The sequence below is a fragment of the Rhagoletis zephyria genome, unplaced genomic scaffold (assembly GCF_001687245.7).
Source record: "Rhagoletis zephyria isolate East Lansing unplaced genomic scaffold, Rhagoletis_zephyria_1.1 Rzeph_scaffold_01671, whole genome shotgun sequence".
NCBI lineage: Eukaryota > Metazoa > Arthropoda > Insecta > Diptera > Tephritidae > Rhagoletis > Rhagoletis zephyria.
This window is the reverse complement of record NW_016158755.1, coordinates 47,362-64,065: the sequence shown is the minus strand read 5'-3', so window position 1 is coordinate 64,065 and position 16,704 is coordinate 47,362. Positions and strand designations below refer to the sequence as shown.

Here is a 16,704-nt window from a genome sequence, read left to right as displayed (position 1 = left end):
GTATGGACTCTAGATCGTCTAACGCTCGAGAAATATGATAAATAGACATTGAAATTTTACGAAATTGTATATTTTTGAAAGAGGAATGGTGTGCAAAAACAAAACCAGTATGAATAAATCATATTAACTTTACTAAAGGGTCTGAAATCACGAAAATCGCTTCGAGGAAATGGCAAGTTCACATTGGAAATCTGTTTGCGGCGGGATTGAGGAACTTTTAAGAGACTAGCAGCTAGAGCAAGTCTGCAGCTCCCGACGTCACAATAAATTCTTACACCCGAGGCCCTCTACCAATGGTGTAAGAATAATTTAGAGAAAACCAATGTTGCCAATGGGAGTCTGTAAAAAATAACTGCAACTAACTTTATAGTGGACGTTATTTCGACTATGACTAAGTGCTAATTACTTTAATCCTATATTAAGCTAGTTTAAAAGGTTGGGGAACTTCATATCCTTCTTAAAGGAATCTTTAAATCAATAAATATTTTTTTTCTTTTTAGTTCTTATTGTAATAAAAGCGTGTTGTTGGTTTTTTTAACTATAATTTTATTATTCCTTAGGTTTATTTTTTTACGCACCTTTCTTTTTTCTTGTTTTAATAAAAGGACTAAACTTAAAGCTATCATTGTAGGTCGAATATTCGTTTTCAATGAAACCGAAATATCAACAACACTCGTTGCAAAAGAATATTAGACCTCCAATGATAGCTTAAAGGTTAGTCCTTTTACTAAAACAAGAAAAGGAAAGGTGTGTAAAAAATAAAGCTAATGAGAAATAAAATTATATTTGTTTTGGTTTATCGGCCTTTAAAATTACATCAAATAAAATTATAGTTAAAAAAACCAAAAACACGCTTATATTACAATAAGAACTAAAAAGAAGAAAATATTTATTGATTTTAAGATTCGTTAAATAAGTATAAAAAGTCCCCTAACTTGATGTTATTTAACCTTTTAAACTAGCTTAAAATTGGATTAAAGTAATTGGCACTTAGTCATAATCGAAATAAAGTCCACTGTAAAGTTAGTTGCACTTACATATTTTTTACAGGCATCCTATTGGAAACATACAGGACCCCATTGGTAGAGGGCTTCGGGTGTACAAATTTGTTGTAACATCAGAAGTTGGAAGAATTGCTCTAGTCTCTTAAAATTTCCTCCAGTCACGTCGCAAGCATGAACGTCTCTTGTGAACTTGCAACAAAGTTCAATTCTGCCATTTCCTTGAAGGGATTTTCATGATTTCAAATCTTTAGTGAAGCTAATATGATTTATTCATATAGTTTTTGTTTTTTTACACCTTTTCTCAAAAATATACAATTTCAGAAAATTTCAATGTCTATTTATCATATTGCTCGAGCGTTAAGCGATCTAGAATCCACACGTCTAAGTAGCCCATTACGGCCATTTGGGTACTTAAAGTTGACATTATAGACAATGTTATTATGTAAAAATAAAAATGTTTAAAAATGCTATAATCAAAAAAAATCAAAAAGGAAAATATTTCCTTTTTTTTATACGTTGCACATTGATGTTAAAAATGTACAATTAAAGCCCATAATAACACGGAAGAAATACATTTTTTTTCATTAAGTTTCGTTAAAAGGTTTCCAAGATACAGCACTTTAAAGAAATGTATGTATGACGTTTTCTTAAAATTTAAGTAATTTAAGTTCATATCGGCAAAATATGCTGCATGTCACCTAGACCTTCAATCTCTTCAACTTTCATACAAATCCTTAGAGGTAGCGCACAGAGGTGGCCGCGGTGACATGAAATGCCCCATATATACAAAGAAAAGGTTGAGCAAAGCGTTGCACATTTTAATTTTACTGTAAATCAATTATTTGAAGAGTATGTGGCTAAACGCATGTGGGTTCCTGAAGAACAAACACAGTTATGGTTCACTAAAGTACTGAGAAATTTGAAAAACAGAATGTCACGTTATTTTAGACTAGCTTATACCCGCGGGTTTCACCCCGCGCTTTCATACAAATATGAAAAATAACTTAATGATGTTAGATTTTATTTCTGTGCCCATTTCGTTATAGCTCGTTATTTTTTATGCGAGTTAAGGTATTTAGGCCGTTTAAAACTATAAAATTATAAAATCTCCTCTGCGCGCAAGGCATACGAAAGATATCAATCCCTCTAAGTTTACCTTAAAATGGTTCCTGGTATACGACGCGTGTACGTGTAACCTTCTTGAAGGTGCCACGGTGGGTTTTAATATTTCCAACTCAAATTTAGTAACCTGGCCTTGATAAAATACCACTTCTCATTACTGTAGCAAATGCCTCAAAAGAGCTTTAGGTCATAAGGCCGAACCCGGCTCTCCCTTTTCTATTTAATGAAATTTATTCTAGAGATATGTATTAAGAAGTTTTTAGTATGTATGGGAGGCGACATGCCTCCTTTTTTAATAACTCACATTTTTTCCATGAGCAATTCATACATTTTACATTCACAACTCCATACCAAGTTCCAGTATTCTTCCACAAACACTTCCAGGGATACGTGGTAAGAAAAAGTAAATTTGTACTGGAAGTGCCACGCCCTTTTTTCTTATAACCCTAATCTTCTTCCATGAATTTAGAACTGATTTTACATACCCCAGTACCAAGTCCCAGTACTCTACCTTGAACACCTTTAGAGATAAGCAGTATAGAACAGTAAATTTGTACGGGAGGAACCATGTCCCCTTTTCTAATAACGCAAATTTTTCTCAATGAGTATGGAATTAGTTTTGTATACACATCTCGGTGCCAAGTTCCAGTCCTCTGCAATAAGAAATATGCAGCATAGAAAAATCAATTTGCGTGGGAGTTGCCACACCACCTTTTCCAATAACACTGTGGAACAAATTCAGGTTAGCAAAAGTTAGGTCGATTCTGAGAGTGCGGGGTGAAAATAGAGGCTAAATTAGAAGACCCGTATCGCGGCGTTTGTTTATGTTAGTTCGAATTTTTTTTTAATGGACCTTCGAACTTTGCAGTCAAATGCCGATTTTCAGCATATTGTTTATATGGTTTTTTGGCTATAACTCGTCGACTAACTGATATTTTTTTAATCTGTTACAGCCAAATTATTGCTAGAGGCCTGTGCAACAATTAAAATAAAAAAAATTGATTTAGAAAATTTTTGTAGTGCTTATGAAGCAGAATGTTGGAAATTTTTATTTTTTCATGCTTTTTGAACATATTTTGCACAAAACTAAGTCTTTTTTGCTTTCTGTTTGATCTATAATATGCTTATCAGTTTCTTCAATAAATTTCGTTTGAAAAGAAAACAATCATAATACAAAACTTGCGTTTTCCAGCTTAATAATAATTTTCTTCTCATTTCTTATGTACCAATTTTTTCAGTGTTGGTTTTGAAGAAACATTGAAAAAGAAATTATAAAAATATGGAAAAAAATATAATTTTGAAATGTTAGTTATGAAAAGTTTTAAGTAAAAAAATTAAATAAATTAAATTAATGATTTGGCCAGTTGCCGTTTAGCAGGCGGCTGTGGATCAACATCACTTCTCTCTCTAATATCTTGGTCATCGTCATCATCATCAGAAAGGTGGTTAATTTCGTCCAACAGATATTCTGGAATTTCATCTTTGTCTTCCCCTTCTGAAAAAAAAAAATTTCCAACATTTTGCTTCATAATCACTACAAACATTTTCTAAATATTTTTTTTTTTTTAATTTTAATTGTTGCACAGGTCTCTAGGAATAATTTGGCTTTAACAGATTGAAAAAATATCAATTAGTCGACGAGTTATAGCCAAAAAACCATATAAACAATATGCTGAAAACCGGCATTTGACTGCAAAGTTCGAAGGTCGATTAAAAAAAATTCGAACTAACATAAACAAACGCCGCGATACGGATGTTCTAATTTAGCCTCTATTTTCACCCCTCACTCTCAGAATCGACCTAACTTTTGCTAACCTGAATTTGTTCCACAGTGTAACTCTCATTTTTCTCCATGAGTATGGTATTAGTTTCACATACATATGTATTTCCATACCAAGCTTGAGTGCTTTATCCCAAACATTTGAAGAGATACGCAATATGGAGCTTTCAGTCAGTATGTGAGGAGCTACGCCTCTTTTCCAAAAACGTCCATTTTTCTCCGTCAATATGAACATGGTTTTACACAGTGTTGGCAAACTGTTAATCTGATTAACGATTAAAAATTAACGATTAAAATGTTAATCGCGTTTAAAGATTAAAATTAATGAGTCGTAATCAACTGCACGATTAATGATAACATTTTTTTAATCGTTAATCGCTGGCTGCGATTACGTTTAATTAATTTAAAACATTAATCGTTAATCCAATTTAAAAAAAATCTGATTATTTTGTCTAGATTGTCCGAGTTTGAAACCAAACACCAGTTATAGTAATTGTTTTGTGTTTTACGCTTATAAAAAGCACATAATATAAAAAAATTATAATTATTGTTGTTAGTAATACATAAACTGGGAACTTTTACAAACCTAGTTTTGTAAAACATTTGTTGGTATATATCTTAATGAAAATACACACCAAATTGCTAAGATTGATGAGGAAGCCCGACTTAGCCATACCGGATTAACTTGCTTTCTGTGCACAGGGAAATTCAAGCATAACCTAATTAATCACCAAACCTACTTGATCAAATTAAGAGTTAACGATTAAAAATTAATTTTTTAATCGCGGTTACGATTAACTGTTTAGTCAGATTAAAATTAATCATGATTAACTGTAATCAGATTGAATTAATCGAATTAACTAACTGATTAAAACATCAATCGATTAATGCCATCATTGATTTCACATACATATCACTATACCAAGTTTCAGTTCTCTCACACAAATACTTCCAGAGATATGTATGTAATATGAAAATTCCAATTTGTATGGGAGGGTCCTTGAGTTATCGGACTTACTTTCAGTCTAAGACCATCCTTCCGAAATCCGTAGTAAGTGTACTAAATTTCGATCGGATCGGAAACCCGGTTAAGGAAGTAGCATATTTTTCAATCCAGGTCATAAACGATCTTTGAACAAAATTTCATTTTCAAACATGTGGCAATTCTTAAAAAAGTAGCCTATTTTCCAGTCTAGGTCATAAGCTATCTGTGTGCAAACTTTCATGCAAATCAGTTCAGTCATTTACGCATATTAATTTAATTAAACTTTCCTAATACGTAATAACTCTTAAAATAGTAGCCTATTTTCCAACATAGGTCATAAGCTATCTCTGTGCGAAATGTCATGCAAATCTGTTCAGTCGTTTCCGTTTATTAATTTAATTAAAACTTTTTTAGCAGGTGGCAACTCTTCCAAAAAATTAGCCTATTTTCCACTGTAGGTCATAAGCTATCTGCTTGCAAAATTTCATGCAAATCCGTTCAGACTTTTCCGCGTATTAATTTAAATAAACTTTTTTAGCAGGTGGTAACTCTTAAAAAAGTAGCCTATTTTTCAACCTAGCTCATAAGCTATCTGTGTGAAAACTTCCATGCAAATCAGTTCACTCATTTCCGCGTATTAATTAAATTAAACATTTCTAACAGGTGGCAACTCTTAACTTTCTAACCTAGGTCATAAGCTATCTGTGTGCAAAATTTCATGCAAATCCGTTTAGTCGTTTCCGCGTATTAAGTTAATACAACTTTTTTAACAGGTGGCAACTCTTCCAAAAAATTCGCCTATTTTCCACTGTAGGTCATAAGCTCTCTGCTTGCAAAATTTCATGCAAATCCATTCAGTCATTTCCGCGTATTAATTGAATGAAACTTTTTTAACAGAAAAGTATCCTATTTTCCAATCTAGGTCATAAGCTATCTGTGTGCAAATTTTCATGCAAATCCATTCAGTCGTTCCCGCAAAAATTAAATAAATTAAACTTTTTTAACAGGTGGCAACTCTTAAAAAAATACGGTATTAACCAATCTGGCCCATAAGCTATCTGCGCACCAAATTTCATGCAAATCCGTTCAGTCGTTTCCGCGTGATGATTTCCCAAACATCCCAACATACAAACTTTCACATTTATAATATTAGTAAGATTACACAAAGAAACCAGTTAACAATCATACTATGTAAAATACTCACTTTTGCGTCATAAGTTTTTTGAATTAAACAAAAAATGTTATAAAGCTTACTTGTGTAAAATCAAACTACGTATAATATGTAACCCCAAATCGTTTTATGATTTCTTAAACTCCAAGCGAAATGTACGTGAGTTTCCTTCCACCGTGAAGTATCAAAATACCGTCTCTAGTGATAAACAAACAATTTCTAACATGTTCGTTCAGTTTTTTAAATCCCATTACTCCATTAACTCCCAATTATACTTTGACTATTCTTTTAAACTAAGTCCAATTAACTCAATACATTCCCCAATAATATCTTCCGATGATGTATTAGTTTACCTGAAGTCCTTAAAGCAGTCTTTTAGTTATGGTCTCGACCAGATCCCCACTTGTTTTCTTATAAATTGTGCTGATTATCTCTATGAGCAGTTAACAGCCTTATTTAATTTGTCTCTTAAAGAAGACATATTTTTAACCGTATGGAAGGAACCGTTCATAACCCAGCTACATAAAAGCGGCAGCAGGTCCTCGGTGGAGAACTATCGGGGCATAGCTAAGCTCTCTGCAATTCCTAAATTATTTGAAGCAATTATTACAAATCAGTTGACGCATTCTATCTCCTCTACCATTTCATATAGTCAACATGGGATTTGCAAAGGCAAATCAACTTAAAAAAATGTACTTGAGTTCACAACCTATATCTCAAAAGCGTTTAGTGGAAACATATGTTATATATGCCGACTTCAATAAAGCATTTGACAAAGTATGTCACTCGTTGCTCATCTATAAACTTGATCTTCTTGGTCTTCAACCTAATTTTCTACGTTGGATCTCTTCATACCTCTATGATAGATCACAAATGGTTATGTTTAAAAATACTATTTCTGACGTCATTCAAGTTACTTCAGGAGTCCCGATTCTGTTCTTGCTTTATATAAACGATATTTCTACAGATATAAAATTTAAAAAAATTTTAATGTACGCAGATGATTATAAATCGTACGTATCAATCAAAGAAAAACATTTGCTACAAGCAGACTTATCGTAAGTTAGCCAAGACTTAGACTTAACTTAGTTCTCTTAGAAACGTAGAGATTCTTACTCAGCACGTCATCACACTTTTGACATTTTCTTCTTCGTTTTGATTTGCGCGTTTTCTTTGACATTTCGTTTTGTTTCGCTCAAGTTGTTTGAAATTTCATTCCGTTATTTAAATTCTGTGAAAACGCTATTTTGTGTGAATAATTTTAAAACTAAAAAAATGCGTGTGTCACACCGTACACATGATAGAAGTGAAACTTCATAAAAAAGGCGTGAGTACCAGGTACCTACTCACGATATTGGATGTGTAAACATATGTTTACGGTTCGGCAAACCATTAGGCGATTGAGTTACATACATAGGTTTGGTTAGATATCAAACAATAATTTCATTTCATCTTATTAATTTTCTGATATACATATAATTTATTTATTCATTTATTATTATTTATTATTCGGGCTTCTAGCATCCATAGGACCGGGTTGTAATGAAAATAATTGTATGTTTAACAAATAAATGAAAATATTTATAATGCAATCAATAGATCCTTACGAGTTCGCCATTACCAAGGCACTAAGTAACGTACGCACTTTTGTTTGTAAAATGCATTTATTTAAGTTGAAAGAAGACAAATTCCTTTGTTCGGCATTTATTCTTACTCGCTTTCTATCTTCCAAGGCGAATTCATATATTCTTATCACGAATTCATATATTCATGTGGTAGCAAGAGTATAAAAACATAAAATTACCTTATAAATGAAAAGCATAAGTATACATGTACGCGAAGTCCAATTCACGAAATCATTTCATCGATCTGAGTAAACACTAAGTGCATAAACTCTATTTCGCGTTAATTGAAATCATGAAACGGTGTTCATTCATTCAGTTTCTACTCAAACGCATGAAATGATTTCATGAATTGGCCTAGGCATAATGGTAGTAAATGACAGAATGAATTACAACAAACACATCCTTTTGACATAATGCAAGCCGAAAACGTTGGTTCAAATCAATCCGCAATCAAGTTGGACGTTTTGCCCACAAACATTGCAATTTTGCGAGCAGTCTCATTGTAAAATCTCATTTTTACAATTTCATAGTTTCGGCTTACATTTATAAAATTCAACGAAAGCACGCACCTATTTCGGCTGAGTTATCCATTTTCGGTTATTTAGTGTACAAAATAAACGCAAATTAAATGAGTTTGTACAACATGGCCATTAATGTAGCGATAAGTTATACAACTTGCCAGAAAATCCAAATTTTTTGATCTTTCATACAACCAAGACATAAATTCATTCAGCCACAAACGGTGCAATCTAGAGCAAAACAACACCAAGATAAACCACCGGTCGCTACGTTTATGGCGTTCTTTAAGAAACATCGGGCGAAAATTTCAACTGCTCCTGTAACACTAACTTATATAAGTTGGCCTTGCTATCATCCTCACGTATGTTAATCAGAGTATACCACGAAGGGCGAGTTAATACAAGGAGATAGCGAGAGCACAAAACTACTCTAGAAAATTACACGCACAATGACAAACATGAACAAATGTACAACAAACACATAATTTTTGACAATCAGTACAGTTCGCATTTATATCAACGAGCAGCTTTGCTAGCTCTAATTAGATTTGTTTTCGTTTGTACTACATATGTACATTAGGCTGGGTCGATTTTGTATGGGGGAAAATAAAATGCATTTGCCCGTATTGTAATAGTAATATTATGATGTCTTATGTCTAAGCCAATTGTTATTGGCCACGAAAGATTAATTAATGTATGAATTTTGAAAATGGAACTTTGGCTAGTAATATCTATGGAATGCGTCANCATTTCATCTTATTAATTTTCTGATATACATATAATTTATTTATTCATTTATTATTATTTATTATTCGGGCTTCTAGCATCCATAGGACCGGGTTGTAATGAAAATAATTGTATGTTTAACAAATAAATGAAAATATTTATAATGCAATCAATAGATCCTTACGAAATCGCCATTACCAAGTTACTAGCCAAAGTTCCATTTTCAAAATTCATACATTAATTAATCTTTCGTGGCCAATAACAATTGGCTTAGACATAAGACATCATAATATTACTATTACAATACGGGCAAATGCATTTTATTTTCCCCCATACAAAATCGACCCAGCCTAATGTACATATGTAGTACAAACGAAAACAAATCTAATTAGAGCTAGCAAAGCTGCTCGTTGATATAAATGCGAACTGTACTGATTGTCAAAAATTATGTGTTTGTTGTACATTTGTTCATGTTTGTCATTGTGCGTGTAATTTTCTAGAGTAGTTTTGTGCTCTCGCTATCTCCTTGTATTAACTCGCCCTTCGTGGTATACTCTGATTAACATACGTGAGGATGATAGCAAGGCCAACTTATATAAGTTAGTGTTACAGGAGCAGTTGAAATTTTCGCCCGATGTTTCTTAAAGAACGCCATAAACGTAGCGACCGGTGGTTTATCTTGGTGTTGTTTTGCTCTAGATTGCACCGTTTGTGGCTGAATGAATTTATGTCTTGGTTGTATGAAAGATCAAAAAATTTGGATTTTCTGGCAAGTTGTATAACTTATCGCTACATTAATGGCCATGTTGTACAAACTCATTTAATTTGCGTTTATTTTGTACACTAAATAACCGAAAATGGATAACTCAGCCGAAATAGGTGCGTGCTTTCGTTGAATTTTATAAATGTAAGCCGAAACTATGAAATTGTAAAAATGAGATTTTACAATGAGACTCCTCACAAAATTGCAATGTTTGTGGGCAAAACGTCCAACTTGATTGCGGATTGATTTGAACCAACGTTTTCGGCTTGCATTATGTCAAAAGGATGTGTTTGTTGTAATTCATTCTGTCATTTACTACCATTATGCCTAGGCCAATTCATGAAATCATTTCATGCGTTTGAGTAGAAACTGAATGAATGAACACCGTTTCATGATTTCAATTAACGCGAAATAGAGTTTATGCACTTAGTGTTTACTCAGATCGATGAAATGATTTCGTGAATTGGACTTCGCGTACATGTATACTTATGCTTTTCATTTATAAGGTAATTTTATGTTTTTATACTCTTGCTACCACATGAATATATGAATTCGTGATAAGAATATATGAATTCGCCTTGGAAGATAGAAAGCGAGTAAGAATAAATGCCGAACAAAGGAATTTGTCTTCTTTCAACTTAAATAAATGCATTTTACAAACAAAAGTGCGTACGTTACTTAGTGCCTTGGTAATGGCGAACTCGTAAGGATCTATTGATTGCATTATAAATATTTTCATTTATTTGTTAAACATACAATTATTTTCATTACAACCCGGTCCTATGGATGCTAGAAGCCCGAATAATAAATAATAATAAATGAATAAATAAATTATATGTATATCAGAAAATTAATAAGATGAAATGAAATTATTGTTTGATATCTAACCAAACCTATGTATGTAACTCAATCGCCTAATGGTTTGCCGAACCGTAAACATATGTTTACACATCCAATATCGTGAGTAGGTACCTGGTACTCACGCCTTTTTTATGAAGTTTCACTTCTATCATGTGTACGGTGTGACACACGCATTTTTTTAGTTTTAAAATTATTCACACAAAATAGCGTTTTCACAGAATTTAAATAACGGAATGAAATTTCAAACAACTTGAGCGAAACAAAACGAAATGTCAAAGAAAACGCGCAAATCAAAACGAAGAAGAAAATGTCAAAAGTGTGATGACGTGCTGAGTAAGAATCTCTACGTTTCTAAGAGAACTAAGTTAAGTCTAAGTCTTGGCTAACTTACGATAAGTCTGCTTGTAGCAAATGTTTTTCTTTGATTGATACGTACGATTTATAATCATCTGCGTACATTAAAATTTTTTTAAATTTTATATCTGTAGAAATATCGTTTATATAAAGCAAGAACAGAATCGGGACTCCTGAAGTAACTTGAATGACGTCAGAAATAGTATTTTTAAACATAACCATTTGTGATCTATCATAGAGGTATGAAGAGATCCAACGTAGAAAATTAGGTTGAAGACCAAGAAGATCAAGTTTATAGATGAGCAACGAGTGACATACTTTGTCAAATGCTTTATTGAAGTCGGCATATATAACATAATTTGTTTCCACTAAACGCTTTTGAGATATAGGTTGTGAACTCAAGTACATTTTTTTAAGTTGATTTGCCTTTGCAAATCCCATGTTGACTATATGAAATGGTAGAGGAGATAGAATGCGTCAACTGATTTGTAATAATTGCTTCAAATAATTTAGGAATTGCAGAGAGCTTAGCTATGCCCCGATAGTTCTCCACCGAGGACCTGCTACCGCTTTTATTTAGCTGGGTTATGAACGGTTCCTTCCATACGGTTAAAAATATGTCTTCTTTAAGAGACAAATTAAATAAGGCTGTTAACGGCTCATAGAGATAATCAGCACAATTTATAAGAAAACAAGTGGGGATCTGGTCGAGACCATAACTAAAAGACTGCTTTAAGGACTTCAGGTAAACTAATACATCATCGGAAGATATTATTGGGGAATGTATTGAGTTAATTGGACTTAGTTTAAAAGAATAGTCAAAGTATAATTGGGAGTTAATGGAGTAATGGGATTTAAAAAACTGAACGAACATGTTAGAAATTGTTTGTTTATCACTAGAGACGGTATTTTGATACTTCACGGTGGAAGGAAACTCACGTACATTTCGCTTGGAGTTTAAGAAATCATAAAACGATTTGGGGTTACATATTATACGTAGTTTGATTTTACACAAGTAAGCTTTATAACATTTTTTGTTTAATTCAAAAAACTTATGACGCAAAAGTGAGTATTTTACATAGTATGATTGTTAACTGGTTTCTTTGTGTAATCTTACTAATATTATAAATGTGAAAGTTTGTATGTTGGGATGTTTGGGAAATCATCACGCGGAAACGACTGAACGGATTTGCATGAAATTTGGTGCGCAGATAGCTTATGGAGCCAGATTGGTTAATACCGTATTTTTTTAAGAGTTGCCACCTGTTAAAAAAGTTTAATTTATTTAATTTTTGCGGGAACGACTGAATGGATTTGCATGAAAATTTGCACACAGATAGCTTATGACCTAGATTGGAAAATAGGATACTTTTCTGTTAAAAAAGTTTCATTCAATTAATACGCGGAAATGACTGAATGGATTTGCATGAAATTTTGCAAGCAGAGAGCTTATGACCTACAGTGGAAAATAGGCGAATTTTTTGGAAGAGTTGCCACCTGTTAAAAAAGTTGTATTAACTTAATACGCGGAAACGACTAAACGGATTTGCATGAAATTTTGCACACAGATAGCTTATGACCTAGGTTAGAAAGTTAAGAGTTGCCACCTGTTAGAAATGTTTAATTTAATTAATACGCGGAAATGAGTGAACTGATTTGCATGGAAGTTTTCACACAGATAGCTTATGAGCTAGCGTTGAAAAATAGGCTACTTTTTTAAGAGTTACCACCTGCTAAAAAAGTTTATTTAAATTAATACGCGGAAAAGTCTGAACGGATTTGCATGAAATTTTGCAAGCAGATAGCTTATGACCTACAGTGGAAAATAGGCTAATTTTTTGGAAGAGTTGCCACCTGCTAAAAAAGTTTTAATTAAATTAATAAACGGAAACGACTGAACAGATTTGCATGACATTTCGCACAGAGATAGCTTATGACCTATGTTGGAAAATAGGCTACTATTTTAAGAGTTATTACGTATTAGGAAAGTTTAATTAAATTAATATGCGTAAATGACTGAACTGATTTGCATGAAAGTTTGCACACAGATAGCTTATGACCTAGACTGGAAAATAGGCTACTTTTTTAAGAATTGCCACATGTTTGAAAATGAAATTTTGTTCAAAGATCGTTTATGACCTGGATTGAAAAATATGCTACTTCCTTAACCGGGTTTCCGATCCGATCGAAATTTAGTACACTTACTACGGATTTCGGAAGGATGGTCTTAGACTGAAAGTAAGTCCGATAACTCAAGGACCCTCCCATACAAATTGGAATTTTCATATTACATACATATCTCTGGAAGTATTTGTGTGAGAGAACTGAAACTTGGTATAGTGATATGTATGTGAAATCAATGATGGCATTAATCGATTGATGTTTTAATCAGTTAGTTAATTCGATTAATTCAATCTGATTACAGTTAATCATGATTAATTTTAATCTGACTAAACAGTTAATCGTAACCGCGATTAAAAAATTAATTTCTTAATCGTTAACTCTTAATTTGATCAAGTAGGTTTGGTGATTAATTAGGTTATGCTTGAATTTCCCTGTGCACAGCAAAGCAAGTTAATCCGGTATGGCTAAGTCGGGCTTCCTCATCAATCTTAGCAATTTGGTGTGTATTTTCATTAAGATATATACCAACAAATGTTTTACAAAACTAGGTTTGTAAAAGTTCCCAGTTTATGTATTACTAACAACAATAATTATAATTTTTTTATATTATGTGCTTTTTATAAGCGTAAAACACAAAACAATTACTATAACTGGTGTTTGGTTTCAAACTCGGACAATCTAGACAAAATAATCAGATTTTTTTTAAATTGGATTAACGATTAATGTTTTAAATTAATTAAACGTAATCGCAGCCAGCGATTAACGATTAAAAAAATGTTATCATTAATCGTGCAGTTGATTACGACTCATTAATTTTAATCTTTAAACGCGATTAACATTTTAATCGTTAATTTTTAATCGTTAATCAGATTAACAGTTTGCCAACACTGTGTAAAACCATGTTCATATTGACGGAGAAAAATGGACGTTTTTGGAAAAGAGGCGTAGCTCCTCACATACTGACTGAAAGCTCCATATTGCGTATCTCTTCAAATGTTTGGGATAAAGCACTCAAGCTTGGTATGGAAATACATATGTATGTGAAACTAATACCATACTCATGGAGAAAAATGAGAGTTACACTGTGGAACAAATTCAGGTTAGCAAAAGTTAGGTCGATTCTGAGAGTGAGGGGTGAAAATAGAGGCTAAATTAGAACATCCGTATCGCGGCGTTTGTTTATGTTAGTTCGAATTTTTTTTAATCGACCTTCGAACTTTGCAGTCAAATGCCGGTTTTCAGCATATTGTTTATATGGTTTTTTGGCTATAACTCGTCGACTAATTGATATTTTTTCAATCTGTTAAAGCCAAATTATTCCTAGAGACCTGTGCAACAATTAAAATTAAAAAAAAAAAAATATTTAGAAAATGTTTGTAGTGATTATGAAGCAAAATGTTGGAAATTTTTTTTTTTCAGAAGGGGAAGACAAAGATGAAATTCCAGAATATCTGTTGGACGAAATTAACCACCTTTCTGATGATGATGACGATGACCAAGATATTAGAGAGAGAAGTGATGTTGATCCACAGCCGCCTGCTAAACGGCAACTGGCCAAATCATTAATTTAATTTATTTAATTTTTTTACTTAAAACTTTTCATAACTAACATTTCAAAATTATATTTTTTTCCATATTTTTATAATTTCTTTTTCAATGTTTCTTCAAAACCAACACTGAAAAAATTGGTACATAAGAAATGAGAAGAAAATTATTATTAAGCTGGAAAACGCAAGTTTTGTATTATGATTGTTTTCTTTTCAAACGAAATTTATTGAAGAAACTGATAAGCATATTATAGATCAAACAGAAAGCAAAAAAGACTTAGTTTTGTGCAAAATATGTTCAAAAAGCATGAAAAAATAAAAATTTCCAACATTCTGCTTCATAAGCACTACAAAAATTTTCTAAATCAATTTTTTTTATTTTAATTGTTGCACAGGCCTCTAGCAATAATTTGGCTGTAACAGATTAAAAAAATATCAGTTAGTCGACGAGTTATAGCCAAAAAACCATATAAACAATATGCTGAAAATCGGCATTTGACTGCAAAGTTCGAAGGTCCATTAAAAAAAAATTCGAACTAACATAAACAAACGCCGCGATACGGGTCTTCTAATTTAGCCTCTATTTTCACCCCGCACTCTCAGAATCGACCTAACTTTTGCTAACCTGAATTTGTTCCACAGTGTTATTGGAAAAGGTGGTGTGGCAACTCCCACGCAAATTGATTTTTCTATGCTGCATATTTCTTATTGCAGAGGACTGGAACTTGGCACCGAGATGTGTATACAAAACTAATTCCATACTCATTGAGAAAAATTTGCGTTATTAGAAAAGGGGACATGGTTCCTCCCGTACAAATTTACTGTTCTATACTGCTTATCTCTAAAGGTGTTCAAGGTAGAGTACTGGGACTTGGTACTGGGGTATGTAAAATCAGTTCTAAATTCATGGAAGAAGATTAGGGTTATAAGAAAAAAGGGCGTGGCACTTCCAGTACAAATTTACTTTTTCTTACCACGTATCCCTGGAAGTGTTTGTGGAAGAATACTGGAACTTGGTATGGAGTTGTGAATGTAAAATGTATGAATTGCTCATGGAAAAAATGTGAGTTATTAAAAAAGGAGGCATGTCGCCTCCCATACATACTAAAAACTTCTTAATACATATCTCTAGAATAAATTTCATTAAATAGAAAAGGGAGAGCCGGGTTCGGCCTTATGACCTAAAGCTCTTTTGAGGCATTTGCTACAGTAATGAGAAGTGGTATTTTATCAAGGCCAGGTTACTAAATTTGAGTTGGAAATATTAAAACCCACCGTGGCACCTTCAAGAAGGTTACACGTACACGCGTCGTATACCAGGAACCATTTTAAGGTAAACTTAGAGGGATTGATATCTTTCGTATGCCTTGCGCGCAGAGGAGATTTTATAATTTTATAGTTTTAAACGGCCTAAATACCTTAACTCGCATAAAAAATAACGAGCTATAACGAAATGGGCACAGAAATAAAATCTAACATCATTAAGTTATTTTTCATATTTGTATGAAAGCGCGGGGTGAAACCCGCGGGTATAAGCTAGTCTAAAATAACGTGACATTCTGTTTTTCAAATTTCTCAGTACTTTAGTGAACCATAACTGTGTTTGTTCTTCAGGAACCCACATGCGTTTAGCCACATACTCTTCAAATAATTGATTTACAGTAAAATTAAAATGTGCAACGCTTTGCTCAACCTTTTCTTTGTATATATGGGGCATTTCATGTCACCGCGGCCACCTCTGTGCGCTACCTCTAAGGATTTGTATGAAAGTTGAAGAGATTGAAGGTCTAGGTGACATGCAGCATATTTTGCCGATATGAACTTAAATTACTTAAATTTTAAGAAAACGTCATACATACATTTCTTTAAAGTGCTGTATCTTGGAAACCTTTTAACGAAACTTAATGAAAAAAAATGTATTTCTTCCGTGTTATTATGGGCTTTAATTGTACATTTTTAACATCAATGTGCAACGTATAAAAAAAAGGAAATATTTTCCTTTTTGATTTTTTTTGATTATAGCATTTTTAAACATTTTTATTTTTACATAATAACATTGTCTATAATGTCAACTTTAAGTACCCAAATGGCCGTAATGGGCTACTTAGACGTGTGGATTCTAGA

General features: G+C 32.8%; 1 long non-coding RNA gene across 1 annotated transcript in view; it reads right to left on the bottom strand.

Annotated features, from left to right (window-relative positions):
- Nucleotides 1–544: 544 nt before the first annotated feature.
- LOC108364786 (uncharacterized) overlaps nucleotides 545–16,704 on the bottom strand; it is a 19,117-nt gene continuing 2,957 nt past the window's right edge. The window contains exons 2-3 of the long non-coding RNA XR_001847819.1: nucleotides 10,368–10,379; nucleotides 545–555 (exon numbers count right to left, since the gene is read on the bottom strand). This is a non-coding gene — a long non-coding RNA (uncharacterized LOC108364786). The remainder of the gene's footprint in view (nucleotides 556–10,367; nucleotides 10,380–16,704) is intronic.